The sequence below is a fragment of the Nicotiana sylvestris genome, chromosome 2 (assembly GCF_000393655.2).
Source record: "Nicotiana sylvestris chromosome 2, ASM39365v2, whole genome shotgun sequence".
In the NCBI taxonomy this organism is placed as follows: domain Eukaryota; kingdom Viridiplantae; phylum Streptophyta; class Magnoliopsida; order Solanales; family Solanaceae; genus Nicotiana; species Nicotiana sylvestris.
Window position 1 is genome coordinate 125,568,249 of NC_091058.1, and position 13,031 is coordinate 125,581,279.

Genomic DNA, 13,031 nt, shown 5'->3' on the forward strand with positions numbered 1-13,031 from the left:
CAAAACACATGAACAAACTAAAAAATTATTTCAACGACGAACAAACAAAACAAGAATTGAATTATTTAACAATTTTGGATCCGGAAAATATCAAACAAAAATATGGACAAAAATAAAACTTAGAACAACTAACCGATTCAAAACAACGACGAAGAAACGAAGAAGACGAAGGAGCAACAACATTGGTGAGGCAGTGGCTGGTCATTTTCTCGACGCAGAGGCAGTAGGAGGCAGAAGTGTGAAGCGTGAGCAGCAGCAAAATGGAGCAGCAGCAGCGGCGACACAGCAACGACGAACACGAAGAAGAAGTAGTTGGACTGTTGTTCATTGGACGAAGAAGATGAAATGACGACACAGGCACAACTGCGTGAACAGTAGCAGCAGAAAACGCAGCAGCAGCTGCATGAGCAGCAGCATCAGCGGCTGGACGCGAACGACGCAGAAACAGCTGCGACGATGGTCGTTTGGATGCGACGAAGAAGAAGAAAGGCAGCTTGCTTGGCGTTTTGTTTGGAGAAGATGTTGTTCGTTGGAGCTGCTGGTTTTGTCGACATCGGGCAGCCATGGTTGAGCTTTGAGGGGGAAGCCATGGATGACCTTGGAGAAAAATGGAGAAGAAGAAGATAGGGAGGGGGTGGCGGATAGCTTAGTCTTTTAGGGTTTTTCTTTGTTTTTTTTTTGTTTTTGTTTTGTTTTGTTTTTATGAAAAATGAAAGACAAAGGGGGTTTGGGTCTTTTGGGTTATGGACTGGGTCGACCCAGTTCGAAATGGACTGGGTCGTTTGGGAAGATTGGGTATTTGTTGGGCTTGTAGCTTGAATTTTGAAGAAGAGGCCCAATTCCGACTTTCTTTATTTTTTGCTCTCTTTTCTTCTTTTATTTTTCTAAAACTAAATTTTAAAAATACTTAAACTATTATTAAGAACTAAATTAAGTTATAAAAGCGCAAATTAACTCCCAATAACAATTAACGCACAATTAAGTAATAATTAAGCATAAAATTGTATATTCGGACATTAAATGCTAAAAATGCAAACGATGCCTATTTTTGTAATTTTTATTTTTTTGTAAAACAAACTTAATTACTAACAATTGTAGAATTAAATCCTACATGCAAAATGCGACATATTTTTTATTTTTATTAATTTAACAAATAAACATGCACAGACAAACATACAAATAATTACACAAAAATACCACAAAATATCACAAAAATTGCACACCAAGAAAAATTATTTTATTTTTGAATTTTTTGGGAGTAATTCTCATATAGGGCAAAAATCACGTGCTTACAGCTGCCCTCTTTGCCCGAAGACACGAAGGGTTTTCGTGCAAAGATAAAACGAGCGATTTTTGCCCATCCGAGTACTCCGTGTGAAGCATTCTTTTGAAAAAGATTTGACCGAACCTTTGCTTCAAAGGTTTCCTACATATCCTGGGCTAAACAGGAATCAGGTCAATGTAGTTCGGGAAATTTTGGTAGCTGGGACTACCGTAGGACTGCAATGTTACTGTTGTTGCATGCTATTACCACTGCTTACCGATCTCCTTGTTACACCGTGCTTAAAAGAAAACAAGAAGCTAGGCTAGACTGCAATTTTTCTTGTTGCCTTGCTTTCTTGTCTGCTTGCATTTTTTCCGGTGCTTTTCTTCTTTTTGACACATGCACTTGAGTTTGTGCTGGGACCTCTTGTTGCAATCTTCTGCTTCCCGGTGCCGGGGAATTTTATTATTTCCTGCTGGGGATTCCTATTGTAACCCTCTGTTTTATTGTCTTCTGACTTGATCTTGAAATGTATGCCTCTGTTATATGGGCGGGCTCCCAACTTCAATACTTGAAAATTAATGCTGAATGTATTCCTCTGTTATATGGGCGGGCTCCCAACTTCAACACTTGAAATGAAAAGACTGAATGTATGCCTCTGTTCTATGGGCGGGCTCCCAACTTCAACACTTGAAATGAAAAGACTGAATGTATGCCTCTGTTCTATGGGCGGGCTCCCAACTTCAACACTTGAAATGAAAAGACTGAAATGTATGCCTCTGTTCTATGGGCGGGCTCCCAACTTCAACGCTTGAAATGAAAAGACTGAAATATATGCCTATGTTCTATGGGCGGGCTCCCAACTTCAATACTTGAAATGAAAAGACTGAAATGTATGCCTCTGTTATCTGGGCGGGCTCCTAATTTCAATGCTCGAAACACAAAGACTGAATGTATGCCTCTGTTCTCCAGGTGGACTCCTGATTGCTAAATTTGAAATGGAATGTCTCTATTCTCCAGGCGAACTCCTGACTTTTAAAATTTAAACTGTATGTCTCTGTTCTTCAGGCGGACTCCTGACATCAAACTTGAAAAGTATGTCTCTGTTCTCCAGGCGGACTCCTGATTGCTAAATTTAAAATTGAATGTCTCTATTCTCCAGGCGGACTCCTGACTTTTGAAATTTAAACTGTATGTCTCCGTTCTTCAGGCAGACTCCTGACGTCAAACTTGAAAAGTATGTCTCTGTTGTCCAGGCGGACTCCTGATTGCTAAATTTGAAATTGAATGTCTCTATTCTCCAGGCGGACTCCTGATTTCATCAACAACTTAGGAGGAAATGCCTCTCCTATGGGTAAAAACAAACTTAGGAGGAAATGCATCTCCTATGGTTGAAACTAAACTTAGGAGGAAATGCCTCTCCTATTGGTTCAACAACAACTTAGGAGGAAATGTCTCTCCTATGGGTAAAAACAAACTAGGAGGAAATGCATCTCCTATGGGTGAAACTAAAACAAACTTAGGAGGAAATGCATCTCCTATGGGTGAAACTAAACTTAGGAGGAAATGCATCTCCTATGAATGAAACTAAACTTAGGAGGAAATGCATCTCCTATGAATGAAACTAAACTTAGGAGGAAATGCCTCTCCTATGGGTGAAACAAACTTAGGAGGAAATGCATCTCCTATGGGTGAAACTAAACTTAGGAGGAAATGCATCTCCTATGAGTCAAAGTAAACTTAGGAGGAAATGCATCTCCTATGGGTAAAACTAAACTTAGGAGGAAATGCCTCTCCTATGGGTGAAACTAAACTTAGGAGGAAATGCATCTCCTATGGGTGAAACTAAAACAAACTTAGGAGGAAATGCATCTCCTATGGGGTAAAAGTAAACTTAGGAGGAAATGCATCTCCTATGGGTGAAACTAGACTTAGGAGGAAATGCCTCTCCTATGCGTGAACCATTTCCTTCTTCCTGAATTATTTACTTACCTGTGTTGTCTTCCCTCGAAACTGCTGGGGATTATTTTGCTGGGGATGAATTTTCCTTTTCTTCCTTACCCACTCTGGGTTGTCTGACCCTCTTGAAACTTGGTCGAAACTCTGTCGAGGATGCTTCTACATCTCGATGACCCGCTGGGGATAACACTGCGAACTGCTGAGTAACCCTGCTAAGGATAACACTGATGAGGATAAATCTGCTGAGTAAATATGTTATCTTACTCCTTCCAAAATTACTTCCTTTTGAGTAGGATGTTTCATTCCTCTGTAAACTACTTCCCTTTTTTTTAATTCTTTTTTATTCTTTTTTTTTTTTTTTTTACATAGCTTCTTCCTTCGAAGACTATCTCCCTTACGACTCGTTTTTCCTTTCCCCGAAAGGAACCGCCGAGGATACCGATTTTCACTAAACTTGTGTTGGACTCCTCGAGACTGTTGGGGGATAAAATGTTATCAGCTGTGGATAACACTGTCGAGGATAACACTGCTGGGGGGGGGGGAATTCTGATTCTTTCAGAACTAGTGCTTCACTCTTCGGAAGGCTGTTGGGAATGATACTGGCCTTCTGCTTTTTCTGAGCTCAAGTTTCATCCCTTTGCTGGGGAACAACTTCCTCCATTGAAACTTATTATGTTGGGGGCAACACTGGTTCTAAGACCACTTCCCTTGAGACTGGTGTTATCTTTATTCTTCCTCGAATGGGTACCTGACTTCCAAAAAATTTTCTAAATTAAAGGAAAATTTTCTGCCCCAGTTTGACAGTCTCCCTTATGGCATGCATTTTTGTCATCAATGCCATTTCCTTTACCTGTTTCAAATCAAACAAAATTTGTTAGTTTAAAACGTGGTGGTTGGTTGTGATACTCCTGCTGGGATGGTTTTCCCTTTCTCCTTCCTTGCTCTGTGTTCCACAACTTGTTGGGGATGATATTATTTGCTGGGGATAATCCCTTTCTGCTGGGGATATCCCTCTTCTTTTGTGATATAGCCTGGAAACTTACACTTCACCGATCTTTTAGTATCGTATGAATTTCCCAAATCATGCTCACTGCTCTCCTTGCTTTGTCCATGGGCCTTGGTATTGAGGTTTAACAACCTTTGATTTGGGCTGGGATATCCCTCTTGACACTCGTCAATCCTTTTGTCAACTCCCTTTTGCTGGGGATATTATTTTTTTGACACTGGCCTCGCGCTTGTTCCTTGCTGACTATACCACTTGGATGTACTAGTTAGATCTCATCTTGCATGATTGGAGAGTTGATGACCCATTTTGAAGTCATTTCCCACTGGTTTTGACCAAACAGGCTCTAATGGGGAATTTTTCTATGAAAGGAAAAAGATAAAAGGAACAGAATAAAAGACAAAGGAAAATATGACTCTTTAACAAAAGAATAAAAATCTATCAAATGCAGATACCGACTCTAATGGTCATGACATGCGCATGTGGCCTATCCTCTACCGCCAATCATCTTTCAAGATCTTCAATTGGCAATTCCCCATCTGATTCTCAATCTTATTCGACTTGTAGTGCCCGAAGGGTTTTCACTATCAAGCCTCTCTCATTTTGGGTTTTTCTCTCAGCTTTCATCGCCTTATGGTGTCCGTGAAGATTTTCACCGATAAGACTCTCTCATTTGTATCACTTTCCAGCTGGGGATTTGGAGTGTTACCGGTATGACTCTCTCTGCTGGAGATTAGAGTCCTTTCTGCTGTGGAACAGAATGTTATGTTCGCCGGTAAGACTCTTATTTGTCTGACTTGGCATCTTTTGCAGACTGGTCAGAAGGTCTTTCTTTGGACCGTAATGTGGGTTTTTTGGACAGGCTAGAAAGAAAGGGTATTAAAGGCTAAAAAACAAATCAAATTTGGGGTTCAAAATTACAACCTTCGAAACCATATTTGTTTACAACAAGCGTAACCCTTGCCCCAGTTTCTTGCTTGGGGATTATTTATTATTATATTTTTTTATTACACCATGTACACTGTGACCATTGTGGCCATTATGCACCCTATGACCGAGCCATGAAGCGCCTACGTATCATCTTTGAGGAATCAGGTCAAACGTAGTTCCCAATTCCTCTGTTTTCATTTGACTTTCTTTTGTTTTTTATTGTTATCATTTTTCTCTTCTTCTTTTTTCGTTTTTTTATTTTTTATTTTTTTTTCTTTACCTTCCAGGCTCGTATTTCCTAGTCGTTGCTATTGATTCCGAACGAGGGGTATGAAAGAAAATAAATAAGGCTCAAAGGGGGTAACGAAGGATAAAGTGTTTAGATAGCAGAACAAAATGCCTTCGTCATTCCAGTCTTCAAAACATGCCAAATGCAAACAACACAATTGATCATAGATTTATAGTCTCTTCCGATGGTGCTGGACTTGACAATTATGTTAAACACTTGCTTTTTCATTTGTCATTTCTAAAGCACCGTTGGGCGACACTCTCATTCTCATGAACGACCCTCATGCCAATTTGGCGAATCTTGCATTTAACGGTTTTCTTTAAGTTTTACTTGCCCCAGTTCCACATGACTCGGGCTTCAAATAATCTCAAACCGTTCTTATTTCCTTTAAATGCTTTGATCACCTTCCGAGGGTTTTATGATTAACTTTTAGCAGGAGAGAAGTTTTTGGTGGCTTATTTTGTTGTCATTTCTGTTGTTCGGATTATTCTTAGGGTTGTAATCCGAATATTGTCTTGTGTCAAACCTTCTTATCTTTCCAGTTTGTCATATCAGTTTGTTTAAGTTTTGTCAAGGCTGTGTTAGGATTTTATTATGGTTGTTTTGTTTGTTTTATTATTCAAACCATTTCGCCGGTAGTCTAATACAAAAGCCGGTCTTTTATTGTTTCCAGTCATCTTTTTGTTTAGTCCTTTCATCATTTTGTTCAGCGCCGATTCTTATGACATGACATACGTACACAGTTTGGGCCGATTAATACTCCACCGGTTTGCAAACTCTGTTCCTGGGTTGTTACTGTTGCTGGGCTGTTGTTGCTGTGTTGTACTGTTATTACTGTTGCTGATTCTCATCTTCATTTTCTTTTGCTTCCAATATCAGGTACACAACTGAAAAGCTGGTTATTGTAATCCGAATATGAAGCATGAATACGAAAAATGAAGAGTTGAAATTCTGAATTAGCTTTAATTATATTCTGATTTTTATTTGTATGTACAAATTATTTAGCTTGCAAAAAATCAGAATCATGTAGCTATTTAATACACATAGTGGAACATTCGACGATAGCTTAACAGTTGAACTATCTGCATATATTGCCTAAATAAATAAATGGTGTAGTAACTTTGTCGAGTCAAAAAATCAAACGAATAGGCCATCTAGTAGGAACTTGGTAGAAATATTGTTTAGAGTAAATATTATTGGTTAATTTCAGCATGTAAATAAATTAAGACTTTTTATTTTATTTTATTTTGTAGAGACAGATTTAATAGAAAATAATGTAGGCATTTTAGGATTGTCTTTTAAAAATAAATGAGATGAGTCTCGCTTAATAAAATGTATAGATTGCGGGGCCCTCAATAAATGTACATTTAATTGCTTCGAATTCGGGAGGAGTCGTTTAGCAAATTTCTCGGCCCTACCCAAAATAATGATACGCTAGTCGCTTTAGGCGCGTATTTAATAATATTATCTTCTTAAACTCGGGTGCGTATTTCATACGACCCAAATCCAAATCCCAAAACATTGAATAAAATGTGTTCCGGATTGCGAGTGCATTTCATGTGACGTAATCCAAAGACATGTTTTAAACAATGTTCACATTCTTGTAAAAATAAAAATAAATAATGATAAAAGCGGTAAAAAGATAAAACTTGCACATAAGTTCATATTTGTATAAAAATCAGATAATCAAGCCGAATATAACAGTTGAGCGACCGTGCTAGAACCACGGAACTCGGGAATGCCTAACACCTTCTCCCGGGTTAACAGAATTCCTTATCCGGATTTCTGGTGCGCAGACTGTTAAATAGAGTCATTCTTTTCCTCGATTCGGGATTAAAATTGGTGACTTGGGACACCCTAAATCTCCCAAATGGCGACTCTAAAATAAATAAACAAATCCCGTTTCGATTGTCTTTTAATTGGAAAAACTCCCTACGTACCCCCGCGGGGGCGGAAAAAGGAGGTGTGACAGCTCTGGCGACTCTGCTGGGGAATTCTTATTGGACCCAGAACCACTGGTTCAGGGTTAGAATTCGAGCTTAGATAAATTGTTATATTTGGTTTTATCTGATTTTTACATGTTTGAGCCTAATGTGCTAAATGCTGCTTTTACCGCTTTGATATTATTTGAACTGTACATATGAACTGTGCCGAAACCTTTCTCTTCTTACCTCCGGGGAGAAACTCGCTGGACGAGACTCCCTATTCTGTTAGTGTCAATGCCTGAAATAAAAAAGAGGTCGGACAAGTTACAAAGCCGGACGATCTCGCGGGTCCCCGGTACGTAGCCCCCTCCTCGGCTCGAGTTGTCCGCTCGGGTACACAGTCTAGAACGTATACCTAGGTTATAAACCTAGTATAACAAAACCTCTGCTGGGAAATTAAACCCAGAACCACTGGTTCAGGGTTCAAGAATTCAAGCTTAGAATAATTGTTATATTTGGCTTTATTATCTGATATATATTGCATGTTCTGACATAACATACTAAATGTTGTCTTTTACCTCTTTGATATTATCTGAACTGTATATAAACTGTGCCGAAACCCTTCTCTTCTTACCTCCGGGGAGAAGCTCGCTGGTCGAGGCTCCCTATTCTGTTAGTGTCAATACCTGAAATAATAAAGAAGACGGATAAGTTACGAAGCCGGATGGCCTTTTGGTTCTCGGTAAGTTGCCCCTCCTCGACTCGAGTTGTCCGCTCGGGTACACAGTCTAGAACATATACCCAGGTTATAAACCTAGTATAACGAAACCTCATGCCGGATCCCTAGTAGGAACGCTTATTTGCATCACGTTGCATTTGACTTAGGGGACTCAACACAGAGGTTGGGTCCGTCTAGGACTAGCAACCTGAAATGAAAAGACCATTCTGATGCATCCTACTTGCTCTGTACATATATTTGTTTCGAACTTGCATGTTGACCGGTTTCTGAATCTCGGGAATGTTGGAAAATTGAAGGAAAAAAAAGAGGAAAAAGAATATATCAGTTAAGGAGTTAATTGATTATTTTAGAAAAAAATCAATGACCAATTACTGGCGAAACTCTGCCGAAATTTTGAAAAAAAAAGGAAAATATTTTATTTTGTTTTACTAAAAAATATAGAAAAAAAGAGTCTTTTATTTTTGGAAAAATAGATTGTTTTATTGTTTGTTGAAAATGGAAAACAATCGTTATTTTGTCTTTTTCAAAAAATAGAAAAGGAAAATAGATTGTCTTGCCAGGAAAAAATAAAAATGGAAAAGAGTCATGTTTTAAAATAGTTCGGTTAATTTGCCCGAACTACGCATGGTTTGATTCTCACCGGATGTGAGATACGTAGGCAACCCTCATCGGGTCCAACCCCCCTTTTTTGCTAAAATAGCCAAAAACCAATAAATAAATAAAAAATATGTCAAGATTTTTAATTTTGTCATAAATAAGTCGGGTGATGTCCAACTTCCCCTTTTACAAAAAAAAATAGCAAAAATATATATGTCAAATTTCTAAGAAGTCGGGTGACGTTGTTTTATCAAGACATAGCCGAATGTTCCCGAAGGGGACGCCGGAAGGCTGACTTTGCATAAACAGCCACTTTTGGGTCATATTTAAGATTTGGTCCAGTTGACCCACACAGCCTTAAAAATCTTCGTCCCCGAGACGTTGAAAGGCCGTGTTTGCAATATTGAGTTTTCCAATTTGAAAAACGATAAAAAGAGTCATAAATAAGTCAGGTGATGTTGTTATGTCATAAATAGCCGAATGTTCCCGAAAGGAACGCCGGAAGGCTGACTTTGCATAAACATCCACTTTTGGGTCATATTTAAGATTTGGTCCAGTTGACCCACACAGCCTTAAAAATCTTCGTCCCCGAGACGTTGAAAGGCCGTGTTTGCAATATTGAGTTTTCTAATTTGAAAAACGATAAAAAGAGTCATAAATAAGTCAGGTGATGTTGTTATGTCATAAATAGCCGAATGTTCCCGAAAGGAACGCCGGAAGGCTGACTTTGCATAAACAGCCACTTTTGGGTCATGTTTAGGATTTTTGGTCTAGTTGACCCACACAGCCCTATAAATCTTCGTCCCCGAGGCGCTGAAGGGCCGTGTTTGCAACACCAGGTTTTTATTATAATTTTAAAAGGAAAAAAAAACAAAGAGTCGGCGGTCAGGTGAATACCGTTTGAATTTTGTCATAATAAGCCGAGCCAGCTTCGGCCGCGTCTTAAACCGTTCTTGCCAAAATAGCCTTAGAGTATCTTTCAGTTGTCGAAAGGTTATTTTCGTAAAAGAATGGACAAGTTGGTAAAGTGTCATAAAATAATCCTCCCCGGCCTCAAAATTCATGTGAGAATTGGAAGGGGCCACATTTGCAAAAATAGCCGTTTGGTTGCATTTGACAAACGGGGAAAGGAAGCTGGCCGTTTGTTTTTGAGTTTGTAAATCTTTTGATTAGAATATGCGGGTTGTTTGATTTTCAAGTTTGTAGGTCATCTTTAAACCTTTGAAACCCAGTTTGTTTTAATATGAAAATTAAAAAAAATGTTGAGTATTGTTTATCTTTATTGGTCCGAACTACGTAAGGTCTGATTCATGCGGGGTCATGATACGTAGGCAATCTCCATAAGATTCGACCACAACAAAAAAAAAAGCAAAAAAAAAGAGAATGAAAAAAAAAAAAAAAGAATGATGAAAAAATCGAAAAAAAAGAAAAAAAAAGAAAAAAGATGTTGTTAATAATGAGGACCTTTAGAGTCCATTCTAACATGTTTACTGGCTTTTGTATTAGACTACCGGCGAAATGGTTTGAATAATAAAACAAACAAAACAACCATAATAAAATCCTAACACAGCCTTGACAAAACTTAAACAAACTGATATGACAAACTCGAAAGATAAGAAGGTTTGACACAAGACAATATTCGGATTACAACCCTAAGAATAATCCGGACAACAGAAATGACAACAAAATAAGTCACCAAAAACTTCTCTCCTGCTAACCAAGGAACGGAGCGTCCTCCCATTTTATCAAAACTGGCATCTCAGCCACTAAGCTTCGCATCAGTATTGCCCAGACCATTGCCCATTTCAATATCATCAACTTTAGTCAACAAGTCCCAATATGATTTGAGTGTTTCTGTTATCAGGCCTGATCCCCGCAAAGTATGCTTCTGGGCCTTGTATTTCCGGCTTACCACAAACCAACCACCTTCTTTCTTTGTGATTCAAAACAAAACAGGTTAGAATGGACTCTAAAGGTCCTCATTATTAACAACATCTTTTTTCTTTTTGTTTCGATTTTTTCATCATTTTTTTTCATTTTTTCTTTTTCTTTTTCATTCTTTTTTTTTTAATAATCAGCAGTAATAACAGTACAATACAACAGCAATAATCCAGCAACAGTAACAACCCAGGAACAAAGTTTGCAAACCAGTGGAGTATTAATCCCAAAACAAAGCTTCAAGCTTTGATGACACAACAACAATTAATGCTAATTTCAAACAATGAAAGAAAGCAGAAGATTTTTTTTTAGTTTTTTTATTTGAAAGTTTAAATATTTTTTCGGAATTTTCTCTCTCTTAAATGTTCAACCCTTTTTTTTCTCTCTCTTATTCTCTTTCTGTCAGATTTTTTTCCTCTCTATCTGTATTCTCTCGTATCTCTCTGTTTTTTTTTCTTATTCTTGTCCTGTCCGTGTGTTCTCTCGTATCTGTATTCAAGACTTCTATATATATCCCATCCCATAAATCTTTTAATCAATTAAAATTAACTCATTTTCTCCTACCAAACCCATTATCTTCACACTCATCCCCATTACATTAAATAAATATATCAACCCCACCCCATTATATTTTGTCCCCCATACTTTCACTAAACAAATACAAGATTCCTCCGCACTAAATTTTGTCTTGTCCCCCCTTTATATTAAACAACTATATCACAACCTAACCCAATACATTTTGCCCCCCATGCTTCACATAAAGAATTATAAAATATTCAATTACCAAACTACCCCTCCGACCTTACTGAAATTACTAAACTACCCCTGAACGTACTGCAAATTACCAAACTACTCTATCAGCTATAACAAATCAATTAATCACACTCAACCAAAATATAGCCAATGTGACCAATTTCTACACAAATTCAAACAACAAATCTCATGAACATGATTTCTTCAACATTTCAACAACAAATCACATGAACACAAATTGAACAACAAAGAACAACTAAAATTTGATTGAACAATATTTTAGCAACAAACAAACCTATTTTCAGATTCAACAACAACAACAACAAACAAGTATATTCAGATTTCTAAATTCAATAATATTGAACTTAAAATCAACTCTAACAACATTACAACAAACAATTCCTATATTAAACTTAAACAAGATTATGAAACAAATTCAAGAAATAATCATAAATGATAAACAAGAAATCAAACTATACAAATTTCGGATTCAAGATCAACCAAACATAATATGAACATGAATTAAATCTAAAAATAAAAACGACGGATTCAAATGATTAAAACCAACATACTTCCCTATTACAACTAAATTCTTTTAGGCAAATAACAAAACAAAACCTAAGAAGAAACAATTATGAATTTAAACTTGAACTTAACAATATTAACAATTTCTGGAAAATACATAAAATACATGAAACAAATTGAAGAAACAATTAATTAAACTTCAATTTGTATCTAACTAACATTAAACTAACAACATTTACCTAAACAATAAAACAAACATGAAATAAACATGAAAAAAACACTAATTAAATTTCCATTTAAAATCTGAAAATTAATTCAACAAAACACATGAACAAACTAAAAAATTATTTCAACGACGAACAAACAAAACAAGAATTGAATCATTTAACGATTTTGGATCCGGAAAATATCAAACAAAAATATGGACAAAAATAAAACTTAGAACAACTAACCGATTCAAAACAACGACGAAGAAACGAAGAAGACGAAGGAGCAACAACGTTGGTGAGGCAGTGGCTGGCCATTTTCTCGACGCAGAGGCAGTAGGAGGCAGAAGTGTGAAGCGTGAGCAGCAGCGACGACACAGCGACGACGAACACGAAGAAGAAGTAGCTGGACTGTTGTTCATTGGACGAAGAAGATGAAGTGACGACACAGGCACAGCTGCGTGAACAGTAGCAGCAGAAAATGCAGCATCAGCTGCATGAGCAGCAGCATCAGCGGCTGGACGCGAACGACGCAGAAACAGCTGCGACGATGGTCGTTTGGATGCGACGACGAAGAAGAAAGGCAGCTTGCTTGGCGTTTTGTTTGGAGAAGATGTTGTTCGTTGGAGCTGCTGGTTTTGTCGACGTCGGGCAGCCATGGTTGATCTTTGAGGGGGAAGCCATGGATGACCTTGGAGAAAAATGGAGAAGAAGAAGATAGGGAGGGGGGTGGCGGATAGCTTAGTCTTTTAGGGTTTTTTTTTTGTTTTTTGTTTTGTTTTGTTTTTATGAAAAATGAAAGACAAAGGGGGTTTGGGTCTTTTGGGTTATGGACTGGGTCGACCCAGTTCGAAATGGACTGGGTCGTTTGGGAAGATTGGGTATTTGTTGGGCTTGTAGCTT